Source organism: Malaya genurostris, chromosome 1 (assembly GCF_030247185.1).
Source record: "Malaya genurostris strain Urasoe2022 chromosome 1, Malgen_1.1, whole genome shotgun sequence".
NCBI lineage: Eukaryota > Metazoa > Arthropoda > Insecta > Diptera > Culicidae > Malaya > Malaya genurostris.
Window position 1 is genome coordinate 35913924 of NC_080570.1, and position 13505 is coordinate 35927428.

Below are 13505 nucleotides of genomic sequence, written 5' to 3' on the forward strand. Positions count from 1 at the left end.
GTACTTTCTTTCGGCAAAATTATCTACACTGCGATATGGATTTCGGTGGTCAACGTCAACATTCTTCGTCTACGAAACGTTTTTCGACGAAATTACGCCTTCGTTGTACTTTCCTTCGACAAAACTATCTGTTCTGCGAAATGGATTTCGGTGAATTAAACCACCCTTTCAAGGAAGTATTGCATTTCAATTTCCAGCAAAATAACCCATTCGTCTTATTAACCAATTCGACGAACTACTTTCTTTCGGCAAAATTATTTATTCTGCGAAATGGGTGGGTTCGGTGGGTTGACCCATTCTTTAAAAAAAATGGATTTTCGGGGAATTATTCTACACTTTTGATGGAATGACTTATTCAGTGAATTATTTCATCCCCTTTTCCAACGAAATAACTCTTTCGACTAATTAACCAATTCATTGAAACGGCTTTCGTCTGAATGATCCTACTTTCGGTAAGTTGACTTTTTCTCCGAAACGACTTTCGGCGAAATTCAGCGGTTTTCGTAGAAATGATCCTTATGTCTTCGAAACGGATTTCGACACAATTATGCATTCGGTGAACTTCCAGCGAAACATCCCGTTCGACTTATTAACCAATTCGACTTAACGACTTTCGGCAAATTGATCCATTCTTCCAAACAACTTTCGATGAGCTAACTCATTCTCCGAAACGAATGTCAGCAAAATGACGCATTCGATGTAACGATTCTCGTAGAAATGATCCACTTAGTAAAACAGTTTTCGGCCAAATGATCTATTCTTTGAAACGATTTTCGATGAGTTGACCAATACTTCAAAATGACTATCGGCGAAATTAAGCATTCGGTAAAATGTCTTTGCAACGGTTTTCGATGCATTTATACATTCGATGAACTGTCTTTCGGGAAAACGATCCAATTTGCGAAGCGTATTTCGGGGAGTTGACCCATTCTTAGATCGGGATTATCAGTGAATTCTACAAAATGACTTACGGCGATATTCTGCTTTCGGCGAGATGTCTTCGAAATGGTCTCAGGTAAAATCATGCACTTGGTGAAATGTTTTTCGGCAAAATGACCTAATCTGCGAAACGGATTTTGATGAGTTGATCCATTCTTCGAAACGACTTTCGGTGAATTAATCTATTCTGTTGATGAAATGACCCATTCAGCGAATTATTACATCCCCTTTCCAAGCGAAATAACCCATTCGACTAAGTAACCAACTCAACAAAAAGAACGTTGACAAAATGACCCGTTCACATTCAGTAATAGCCGTTCAACCGAGAAGGTTGTGTATAGAAGCGTACAGTTTAATAACGCTGGTTGGTTTACACGCGTTAAATACGACAACGGTTGAACTACAGGTAGAGACCTGTTGGCAGCAGCCGTTAAAAAGTATAGTCGTGCTGCATAAGAGAGCCCTAGTGCTGGGCCAAGCTGGTGAAGGAAACAACAAAGGGCGTTTCCCAAACTCTACCCAGGCCGCAATATACAGCCACAAGTGCTGAGCAGGAGAGTGCAAAGGCACATCGAAGAGGAAGAGTGCAAAGGCACATAGAAGCAGGAGAGTGCAAAGGCACACCGGTGCGAAGGCACTTCGGTGCAGAAGCATATCGGTGCGGAGCACAAGGAAGAAGGAGACAAGACAACTCGGTCTTTCCACTGCCATACAACACGCAGGTATACACCGGTGACCTGCGCTGGTTACAGCTGGCGAAGACGAAAGCAAATCGGAATTCGAGTGGTGCTGGATGTCAGGTAGCAGTAGCATCACATCATATTCTATCGCTACAGTGAGCTTCAGCATTGTATCAACGTCCAGATACATCCAACAAGAACATCTAGAGCAACGAGGATCTACACGGCAGTGCAACGGAGATAGACAACAATTTCAAGGTAGAAGTTTTTTCTTTTCCTTTTGATTGAGTACTGTGTAGTGTTGGTTTCAAATTTTATTTTAAAGTTTAGTTAAAAATTTTAATGTAATGGATGAATCCATGGACGTAAATCCTAGCATGAATCCGATACCCCCACGAACGAAAAAATATCAGGAGAGCTCTTCTGGGCCTTGGATAGTCTTTTTTAGACGTATATCAAAGCCATTAAACATTTTTCAAATTAATAAAGGTTTGACATCACGATACTCTTCAATCAAAGAGATCATAAAAGTAAATAACGATAAAATTCGTGTTGTGGTAAATAATTTGAAACACGCGAATGATATTGTCTCTTCGGAACATTTCAATAAAGAGTATAAAGTTTACATACCCTCCAAAGATGTCGAAATTGACGGTGTTGTTACCGAAGCGAGTCTTTCGGTAGATGATTTACTCAAGCATGGTGTTGGTCGTTTCAAGAACTCTATGCTTGAGGGTGTGAAAATACTGGAGTGCAAACAACTGTACTCAGTAGTTCATGAAGAGGAAAAAAAAGTTTATCGCCCATCAGACTCGTTTCGAGTGACATTTGCCGGGTCTGCGTTGCCGTCCCATGTCTATGTCGATAAAATTCGCCTCCCTGTTCGGCTTTTTGTTCCAAATGTAATGAATTGTACGAACTGCAAAAAATTCGGCCACACAGCTACTTACTGTAGTAATAAACCAAAATGTATTAAGTGTGAAGGACCTCATAAAGATAATGATTGCAACAAGGAAATTGAAAAATGTATTTATTGTGGGAATAGTCCTCATGATGATATTTCAGTATGCACTGCATTTAAAGTGCACAAAGACAAAATTAAGCTTTCTTTAAAAGCACGGTCTAAGCGCACATATGCAGAAATGCTTAAAACGGTCATTGATGTCCCCCCTTTGGAAACCGAAAACGGGTTTTCAAATCTAGAGGAACCAGAGGACTCTGACTCTGACGAAAATAGTGAAGGTAATTCGTTTATCACTACCCAAGGGTCAGTTAAGAGAAAGAAGTCTTCCTCCAAATTACCAAAAAAGACACCTAAAATTTCATCTTCAAAAAAAGATCCCCGTGTTAAACAAAAAAAGTCAAAACCAAAGACTGTGCCTCCTGGTTTGTCAAATTCACAAACCAATCCAGGATCTAGTACAGAAAAAGATAATAATCCAGTGGGCTCCATTTCACAGCCACCAACAGGATTACTGAAGTTTTCGGAAATTGTTGAATGGATTTTCTCAGCATTCAATATATCTGAACCCTTAAAGACCCTCATAATGGCATTCCTTCCAATAGCTAGAACCTTTTTGAAGCAGTTATCAGCTCAATGGCCAATTGTCTCAGGTTTTGTATCTTTTGATGGATAATTTATCACCCGTCGCAAATGATACAATCACTGTCCTGCAGTGGAATTGTCGAAGCATCATGCCAAAACTTGATTCATTTAAAATATTATTGCATAGTCAAAAATGTGATGTATTTGCTTTATGCGAAACATGGCTTACTTCAAACATAGCTTTAAATTTTAATGATTTTAACATTATACGTCTCGATAGAGACTCTCCGTATGGTGGAGTGCTTTTGGGAATTAAGAAATGCTATTCCTTTTATAGATTAAACATCCCTTCAACTTCTAGTATAGAAGTTGTTGCTTGCCAAATAAACATTAAAGGCAAAGATATTTGCATAGCTTCGGTTTATATTCCTCCAAAAGCACAAGTTGGACAGCAACAGCTTAATGAAATGGTTGAAGCCCTTCCTGCACCACGATTGATTCTGGGGGATTTAAATATGTGGGGTTCCGTTTACAATGATAGCAGATCATCTTTAATACAAAACATTTGTGACAATTTTAGCATGACGGTATTAAATATGGGTAGCATGACACGGATCCCAAGACCTCCGGCACGCCCAAGTGCATTAGATCTATCTCTTTGCTCAACATCAATTCGACTAGATTGCACCTGGAAAATACTGCCTGATTTACACGGTAGCGATCATTTACCAATCATCATCTCAATTAGCAGTAGCAATTGCATTGCTACTTCCGCTAGTATTCCATATGATTTGACAAAAAATATCGACTGGATTAAATACCAAAGTAGTATCTCTAGTATTTTGAATTCAATGGAAGAGCTCCCTCCACTTGAAGAATATGACTTCCTCATTTGTTCGATTCTGGAGGCAGCAGAACAATCCCAAACTAAACGCTTTCCTGGGCCAACGACTAACAGAAGGCCTCCCAACCCCTGGTGGGACAAAGAGGGCTCAGAGGCTAAACTCGCAAAACAAAATGCTTGCAAGACGTTTCTGAAACGGGGAGGAGGAACTCCTCAGAATTTTGAAAAACTTATGGTTTTAGAAACCAAGTACAAGAGCATACTTCGAGCCAAAAAATGTAGCTATTGGAGACATTTTGTCGAAGGTTTGTCAAGAGATACCTCAATGAGCACTCTTTGGAACACGGCCAGACGAATGAGGGATCGTAACGTGGGCAATGAGAGTGATGAATACTCGAACCGATGGATATTTGACTTTGCTAGGAAAGTTTGCCCAGATTCTGTTCCTACGCAGAGCATTATACGGGAATCTCCTCCAAATAATGGTTTTATTAATAACCCATTTTCAATGATGGAATTTTCTATAGCACTCTTGTCTTGTAACAATAACGCTTCAGGGTTGGACAGAATTAAATTCAACTTGGTGAAGAATCTGCCCAACCTCGCAAAAAGACGTTTGTTGGAATTGTTCAACAAGTTTCTTGAGCAAAATATTGTTCCACCTGACTGGAGACAAGTGAAAGTTATCGCCATTCAAAAACCGGGGAAACCAGCTTCCAATCACAACTCATATAGACCCATTGCGATGTTGTCCTGCATCAGAAAATTGTTCGAAAAAATTATTCTACGACGTCTCGACACTTGGGTCGAGACGAACGGTTTGTTGTCAGATACTCAGTTTGGCTTCCGTAGAAATAAAGGGACGAATGATTGCCTTGCATTACTTTCGTCTGACATCCAAATTGCCTTCGCTCAAAAGCAACAAATGGCATCTGTATTTTTAGACATTAAAGGAGCATTTGATTCAGTTTCCATTGATGTTCTTTCAGACAAGCTTCACCAAAATGGACTCCCAGCGGTTATAAATAATTATTTGCACAACCTTTTGTCAGAGAAACACATGCATTTTTCACATGGCGATTTGGCAACACTCAGAAATAGTTACATGGGTCTCCCGCAAGGCTCATGCCTCAGTCCGCTCCTCTATAATTTTTACGTAAATGACATTGACAGCTGTCTAGTAACCCCATGTACACTAAGACAATTGGCAGATGATGGCGTGGTTTCAGTTACTGGACCCAAAGCTATTGATCTGCATAAACCATTGCAAGATACCTTAGATAACTTGTCCGATTGGGCTGTTCATCTTGGTATCGAATTCTCTGCGGAGAAAACAGAGTTAGTCGTCTTTTCAAGAAAGCATGATCCCGCGCAGCTTCAGCTTCATATGATGGGAAGAATGATCCAACAGGTTTTAACTTTTAAATACCTCGGGGTGTGGTTCGATTCCAAATGCACGTGGGGAGGACACATTAGGTTTCTGATAACAAAATGCCAACAAAGAGTAAATTTTTTTTCGAACAATAACAGGATCTTGGTGGGGTGCTCATCCGGAAGATCTAATAAAATTGTATCAGACAACGATACTTTCAGTGATGGAATATGGATGCGTTTGCTTTCGTTCCGCTGCAAACTCTCATATTATCAAACTGGAGCGAATTCAGTATCGTTGTTTGCGAATTGCTTTAGGGTGCATGCATTCGACACATACAATGAGTCTTGAAGTTCTGGCGGGAGTTCTTCCATTAAAAGATCGATTTTGGGAGCTTTCATCACGCCTGCTAATAAGATGTGAGGTGCTGAATCCCATGGTAATTAATAATTTCGAACGACTAGTCGAGCTTCGATCTCAAACAAAATTCATGACAGTATATTTTAACCATATGTCACAGGAAATCAACCCTTCAAGATATATTCCTATCCGTGTCAGCCTCCTAAATGTCCCTGACTCAACTTTATTTTTCGATACATCCATGCAGCGCGAAGTGCGTGGAATCCCGGATCATCTACGTTCGACGGAAATCCCAAAAATATTTTCAAGTAAGTTCAGGCATATTGACTCTGAGAAAATGTTTTACACGGACGGATCGCGAATTGAAGAAGCGACAGGGTTTGGTATGTTCAACAATAATGTTTCGGCCTCATTTAGGCTTCAAGAACCTGCATCTGTTTATATAGCAGAGCTAGCAGCAGTTCATTATAGTTTGAGTGTAATCGTCACATTAATTCCAAACCATTATTTCCTCTTCACAGATAGTCTGAGTGCAATTGAAGCCATTCGCTCAAACATGACTGGCAAGACTGAACCGTTTTTCCTGGGCAAAATAAAACAGTGCCTGAACGACATATTGAACAATAATTATCTAATCACTATAGTCTGGGTCCCGGCTCATTGCTCCATTCCTGGCAATGAAAGAGCCGATATTTTAGCCAAACGTGGTGCTATTGAGGGTGAAATTTATGAGAGACCAATTGCTTTCAACGAATTCTATAGCTCGTCTCGCCAAAGAACACTTGCCAGCTGGCAAGCTTCTTGGGATAAAGATGATCTGGGTCGGTGGATGCACTCAATTATTCCGAAAATATCGACAAAGGCATGGTTCAGGGGACTGGATGTGAGTAGAGATTTCATTCGTGTGATGTCCAGACTCATGTCCAATCACTACACGTTAGATGCACATCTCCTTCGAATTGGGCTCTCCGAGACTAATCATTGTGCTTGTGGCGAAGGGTATCGAGATATTGATCATGTCGTTTGGACATGCGTGGAGTATCGTGATGTCAGATCTCAACTAATAAATTCTTTGCGTACCCAAGGTAGACTATCCAATATCCCAGTTCGAGACATTCTTGCTTGTCGTGACCTTTCATACATGAAACTTATTTATCATTTCATAAAGAAAACTGGAGTTTCAATTTAATAAAGGCCCCTTTCAAGACTTAGTTCTGATCCCAGCTGCGTCCATGAGTTCAACCAATAGCTAAATTAGAATAAAAATAATGTAATGATACAAACAAACTCGAAACAGTTTATGAAATTATTAACAAAATGTCTGAAAATAACAGCTTATTTTATAATTTATAGAAGTTAATCGTTTGGTTCAAATAATATTTCCGAGTAGATTTCATAATTAATGACGAGTTACCTAAGATGATATTTAAGTAATAAGAGAATATGTTTTAATAAATGCAAAACGTTGTGACTATGTTAGAATTAAATTAGGATAAGAATATTATGTAAAAGTGATGCTACGGCGAAGAAAAACTTATGTAAACTGCCTTAAGAAATAAACGTATTTATGAAAAAAAAAAAAAAAAAAATGACCCGTTATTCGAAACGACTTTCTACGAAATGATACATTCGGAGAAATGGGTTGTGAAGAAATTGTGCTTTCGGAGAAACGGTTTTCGAAGAAATGATCCAATTAGTAAATCGTTTCTGACAAAAAGGACCCTTTTTTCGAAACGACTTTCGGTGAGTTGTTCCATTTGCTCTCTTTCTCAGTTGTTCCATTTGCTTCTCTTTCTCAGTGAAACAACTCTTTCGATAAATTAACCAATTCGACGAAACGAATTTCGGCTAAATGACCTATGGATTTTGTCATTGAAAAACACTGGTGGCGTGTATTGCTCTGGTTTTGCACTTTCGAGCAGAATTGGCAATGAAACACCGTCATAATAATGCATTTCTGCTCGAAAGTGCAAGATCAGAGCAATCCACGCCACCAGTATTTTTCAATGAAAAAACGGCATTATTCTTCGAAACGACATTCGATTAGTTGACTCATTTTCCGAAACGTTTTTTCGCCGCAGCTTTTTTTTGAGGAAATGATCTTTTCACCAAATGATCTATCCGATGAAAAGTCTTTCAACAAAATGACCCATTATGCGAAAATGTTTTTGGCGAGTTGTGCTATTCTTGGAAACGATTTTCGTCGAAATGATTTATTGTTTGGTGAAATGGTCTGTGACTTTTGGTAAAAGGCTCATTCCCGTAAAAATGGATCAGATTAAAAATTGCCTAGAAAACAATACAACATGTTTCGCTTAAGAATTCAGAAGTTCGGGTTCTCTCTGTATTAGGATATGCTAGCCATGCCAAGTGACTGAAAACTGTATCCACCATTATTCGATTGATTTTTTTTCTCCAAAAATTGATTGTACTGCTGAAATATATTCAATAAAGATTGTGGTTTATCAACCAATCTGCTTTGAAACCGATTTCGAAAAACTAGTTGGTGTTTCCTTCCGTTGAAATTCTGGTGTCAGTATTGATTTAATTCGTTCCGTCTTGTTGATCGTAGACGTCTGATGACGCAGTTTTTAAAAAGAGCTTTTTCAGCTTGGCAGCCGGGTCATTTTAGTGGCTTGAGTTCGTTAGATACCAGTGAGAGGAAGGTTTGCTCCGTAAACCATTCACATCGAAAAAGAGGATATTTTGTTCAAGAATATTCAGCAGTAGAAAAAAACTTTGCATTCTTTTGAGTTATTTCAAGAACCTAAAGTAAATCCCACGGGACTATTGATATGTTGTCCGAATGAAATGCTAGTGTCGATATTAATTTCAATTTCATTGTGTACAATTCTTTACCCGGGAAGTTATTTTACTTTCGTTTGCCCCGCCTTTTTCAATTGTGTGGTAGAATATGTTGGACGTATATCAGCTTTACTTTATTAGTCTAGGTTCACCGTAACAATTCTGGAATCAAAATGATCATCGACATTCGGATGTGGAAATTTTTCACGAATTAATTTTTATTCGTTTCATAAAGCGGGAAAAATCAGAAAATAAAGAATTTTAAAACCCGTAAAATGACTATGAAAACACGTTAAAAGAAAGGTTTTTTTCTCCTGCTGAAAATTCTATCATTTATACTCTCTATGTTTGACGGGAAAATCAAACGTCGTCTAAATATAACAATAGTGTCATATCAGAATCGTGATAAAGCTTAGACTGACGAATAACTTATAAAGACTATAAAGCAATCTGAGACGATATGATATCGCGATGGTGTAACGTTTATGATTGAGCAGGACAAGACAACTCCTTTGCATTGTTACATGCTGTCAACATCTACTTTGAATAATTTTTCTATAAAACTGATGTTGGAATTGTGAGGAATGTTCTTCTCGCTGTCATTCATTCGCTTGAAAAATGATAAACGGCTAGGAATATTGCCAGTCGTTCCGAATACCCTCTGCAAGTTCAAGGATTTAAGTGTAGCACATATCAAACAAAGAAAACTAAGTGCCGGCTTGAGTAATAAAACGTTCCGCTATGGCTACGGCGATGTAAAATTGCTGGAATTCTTTTCCAGCAGTAACCGACTGACATAGTTCCGAACTGCGGAGGCTATCCTTCAACTTCATCATCGTCATCATCGTCGTCATCATCATAACCATTGACATCCAACGTACCGATCGAACGTACCGTTCAAAGAAGCAGAACAGGACGAACGCAAAAACCGCTCTCAGTTCTCTAAAATCACGGTAGATATAATAATAAAATATGCAATCAAAAGGAGCTCTTATCGAAGCCTGGAAAAATGACTCAAATGATGCAGGTAGAGAAGTATGCTTCGTCAATAGTTCGCTTTTTATGATGGTATTTAAAATGATGTCTATTGGTGGGAGGGGTGAATAGTTTTCTTGATCGATCAGAGAAATGATTGTACGCAGTTCAAATTCAGTGATTTTTTATTCAGTTAGATGCACAGAAATGAAGTGTCTCAGTTCACGTAAATTTACATTCAAGAACATGTAAAATTGGGCGGTTTGAAAGTAGTATGGGTTGAAATTCAATAAATAAAAAAAACAAAAAATCGCCAACCGACTGGGATTTGAAACGAGGACGGTTAGATCACACAGCACGTCCGGTTAACGATTGAGTCACGGAAGCATATTGGTATCCGAACCGAACTGAACATCTCAATAAGCCGGCAGCAGTCCTTGTAACTTGTAAGGTTTAATGGGTTTCTTCATGGTAGATTGCGAAGTGCAAACCTCATGAATTTAAAAAAAATTCAAACTGTGTGTTAACGAAATTTTCGGTAGAGTTTGGACGCCTTCGAAATATGATTCTTGAGATTGTTGAAGTTAAGGGGCGGGTAGGGTCTAACACTTTTGAAAAATCATTTGTTATTTTCTTATAGTAAAACATTTTAAGAATATTCAATTTCATATTTTATTTTCATATTTTTATTTTCAAGCCTATTGGAACGAAACTCTGGACCTTTATCTATGGCTATCTCATTCTACGAAGAAGCAAGAGCTCGGCACACAGGCTCAAGATTTCTACTTCGATTGACTTTAAAACTTGACAAAACATTCTCGAAATGTTTCATTATAATAAATTATAAAAGAAAAAATATGATTTTTTGAAAATGTTAGACCCTACGGGCTCCCTGGAGTAATTAATTGTTTCCATTGATTTTATGTATGTATGTATGTATGTATGTATGTATATGTGAAGCCACCATCAGTTCAAGGCATTACCAATGTATGCGGGTAGACTTACAGTAGATCCGAATTTAATTATCAGATAGCTTTCATATTATTACTGTTAAGAAGGCCAAAATGGGTTATTTGGACCCGGCGCCTTCCAGCAATAACATCCAGCCATATAATAAAGATTTTCGCTGTACCAGCTTAAACCCGCCTGATGGTTTGTTTGTTAGAAGGGCGCGTCTTACTCATTTCAGACCTTCAGGGAGAAACACGAAGTTTCTCCCATGTGACTCAGGTTGGCAATCCACTCCATCATCCAGTCATTCACTTGTAAGATACCCTGATGCACTCCCTGCCCCTCACCATTGTAATAAAATAATATAATATTTGTGACGAAGTACAATATAGTAAAATAATAAGACATAATATAATATCATTTAATATAATACAATACAACAAATCGTCATACAATATAACATAATAAAATATAACATAGAGCAATATAATATCACATAATATAACATATATACTACAATATATTATCCTATAGAAGGGTTCCGTCATCATCCATCATCTCCGTTCCGCTATCCACTCATGTTCGAAAACTGACAATTATAGTAAAATCTGCTATCTCTTATCGATATGTTGACTATAGTGTTTGTCCGAAGAAAAGATGCCTACATTCCGTATCTCCTCGAAGTAATGACAGCAACATTATTATATAAGTAAAATCAAATAATATAACTCATTATAATATAATATAATATAATACAATATTATATAATATAATACAATACATATAGTATAACATAATACAATATAATACAATATAATATAATATAACATAATATAATATAACATAGTATAATATAATATAATATAATACAATATGCCATACTATAGAAGGGTTTCCGTTATCATCCTTCATCTCCCTCCGCTAGTCAACTCATGCGCTAAAACTGACAATTATAGTGACATAAGCTATCTCTTATCAATATGTTGACTATAGTGGTTGGACGAACAAAGATGCCTACATTCCGTACCTCCGCGATGTTATAACAGCAGCAGTATTATATAATTAAAATCAAATAATATAACTCATTATAATATAATAAAATATAATACTATATTATATACTATAATACAATACATATAGTATAATATAATACAACATAACATAATATAATACAATACATATAGTATAACATAATACAATATAATATAATATAATACAATATACTATACTATAGCAGGGTTTACGTTATCATCCTTCATCTCCCTCCGCTAGACAACTCAAGTGCGAAAACTGACAATTGTGAAATATGCTACCTCTTGCTATTGTCAATTGAACAGAATATGAAAAAATGTTTAAGGAACGATCTCACCAGTATCCTGAATCCTGTATTTAACGTATTTTCAGTAATGTGTCTTGGTCGATCGCTTTACCACCTAAATTACGTGCGGTAGACACTAAATCATGCGGCCAAGATGACGCGCCAGTAGCAAAAACGTTGAACATTCGCGATTTCGATGATAGCCATCACTATAATGATCGTCCGAGTAAAACGCAGCAAATGAATTTGAGCGATCTTACGCGACGAGTGCTCCACACGAATCACTACAAATACATCGTCCGATTGATAAATCATACATGAAAAATAAAACCTTGCGACCGAACGTAGTTTCAGCCATTTGTCGTGGAGAGCACACTAAAATGAAAAATCTGTTCTCTACAGCAACTTCTGCTACTTGTCGCAAGATGGCACATCACTTTTTAAAATGTTCAGGTACTCGTGTTAACTATTTCTATTTTGGTGGTGAAATACACGATAGCGACTTGCGTGTTGCAATAATGAAATGATATCAATATTACGAAATAAAATTTGGGATTCCGCACTTTTGATTTCAGGGCATTTTCAAATTTTCACATCACTGCATCATCAATAAAATGACTTCTTTAGCATATAAAACCATGCGAATCCGGGAGGCGGAAACGGAATACGAAAAGACCGACCGGTACAGCCCGAGCGAAACACAATTAACACTGAGAAAGCAGAAAATATGATCTTATGCGATGAGGGCTCTAAACCTGGTTCCTGTCGTTTTCTGCATGCGAAAACTCCACAGTCAGAACACACTAACACTTGCACTTTCATGAATCCGGGTGGCAGAAACCCAGCACACATAGCAGTCCGGATGGCGCAACCCGAGCGACATTCAACGAAAGAGCACAGAGCGAAAGAAAAACACGACCGTGCGCGATGGATGTTATACACGAACTGTTGATTTTTGTTTCCATTGATTTTATATACAAAAAACTTTGAACGCGTTTTTCTCGAAAACAGGTTTTGAAAGTCCGTGTCCATCGTCATTCAAAAACTACTGCACCAATTGTTTTCAAATTTTTCCACATTTTCTTTTTCGTTGTCTGTTACTTTAGGGAGGTTGAACAGCTACAAAATGGTGGATTTTTTCGTGAAAAATCGTAGTTTTCACTTTTAACAACCACCAAAAATTAAAAAAAACTAATAATCAGACAGAAACGTTGGGGTCTAGGAAAACTTCTTCTCTAACTATGCTGCTTTTATTTGTTCACTTCTGATTAGTCTGCGCTGAGATACAGTGGACACCGCAAATCATGATTTCTAAGAAGCGTCATCAAAAATACCTCATCACCGACTTATTTCTCAATATTTTTCCACGAAAGAATTACAAAATGTTGTTCGAATGATGCTTTTTATCATGCAAATCATTTGAAACCATATCTAATTATTGAGCGCCTACCGGAAAAATGATATGACGGAATAGTTTGATGAGTTTAGTACCATCCTGTTGAACTGACACCATTTCACGAATGTATCGTATTCAGTTTACAAAAATAATACATAATTGTGTTATTCTATCAGATGATATAGTTTGAAGTCGTTCGAAAAACGATAATTTGAAACATTTCACTTGGAAGTTCGTATCATTGAGATAGAGTAAAAACATCTAATCTCCTCAAATCTAACTGCAAACGGCGCGGTTCAGCAGTTTTCTATTTTCATCG

The 13505-nt window shown here is 37.6% G+C and overlaps 1 protein-coding gene across 1 annotated transcript in view; it reads left to right on the forward strand.

Moving 5' to 3' along the window:
• Positions 1 to 13505, forward strand: part of LOC131437050 (uncharacterized) — a 173181-nt gene that overhangs the window by 147368 nt on the left and 12308 nt on the right. The window lies entirely within an intron of this gene.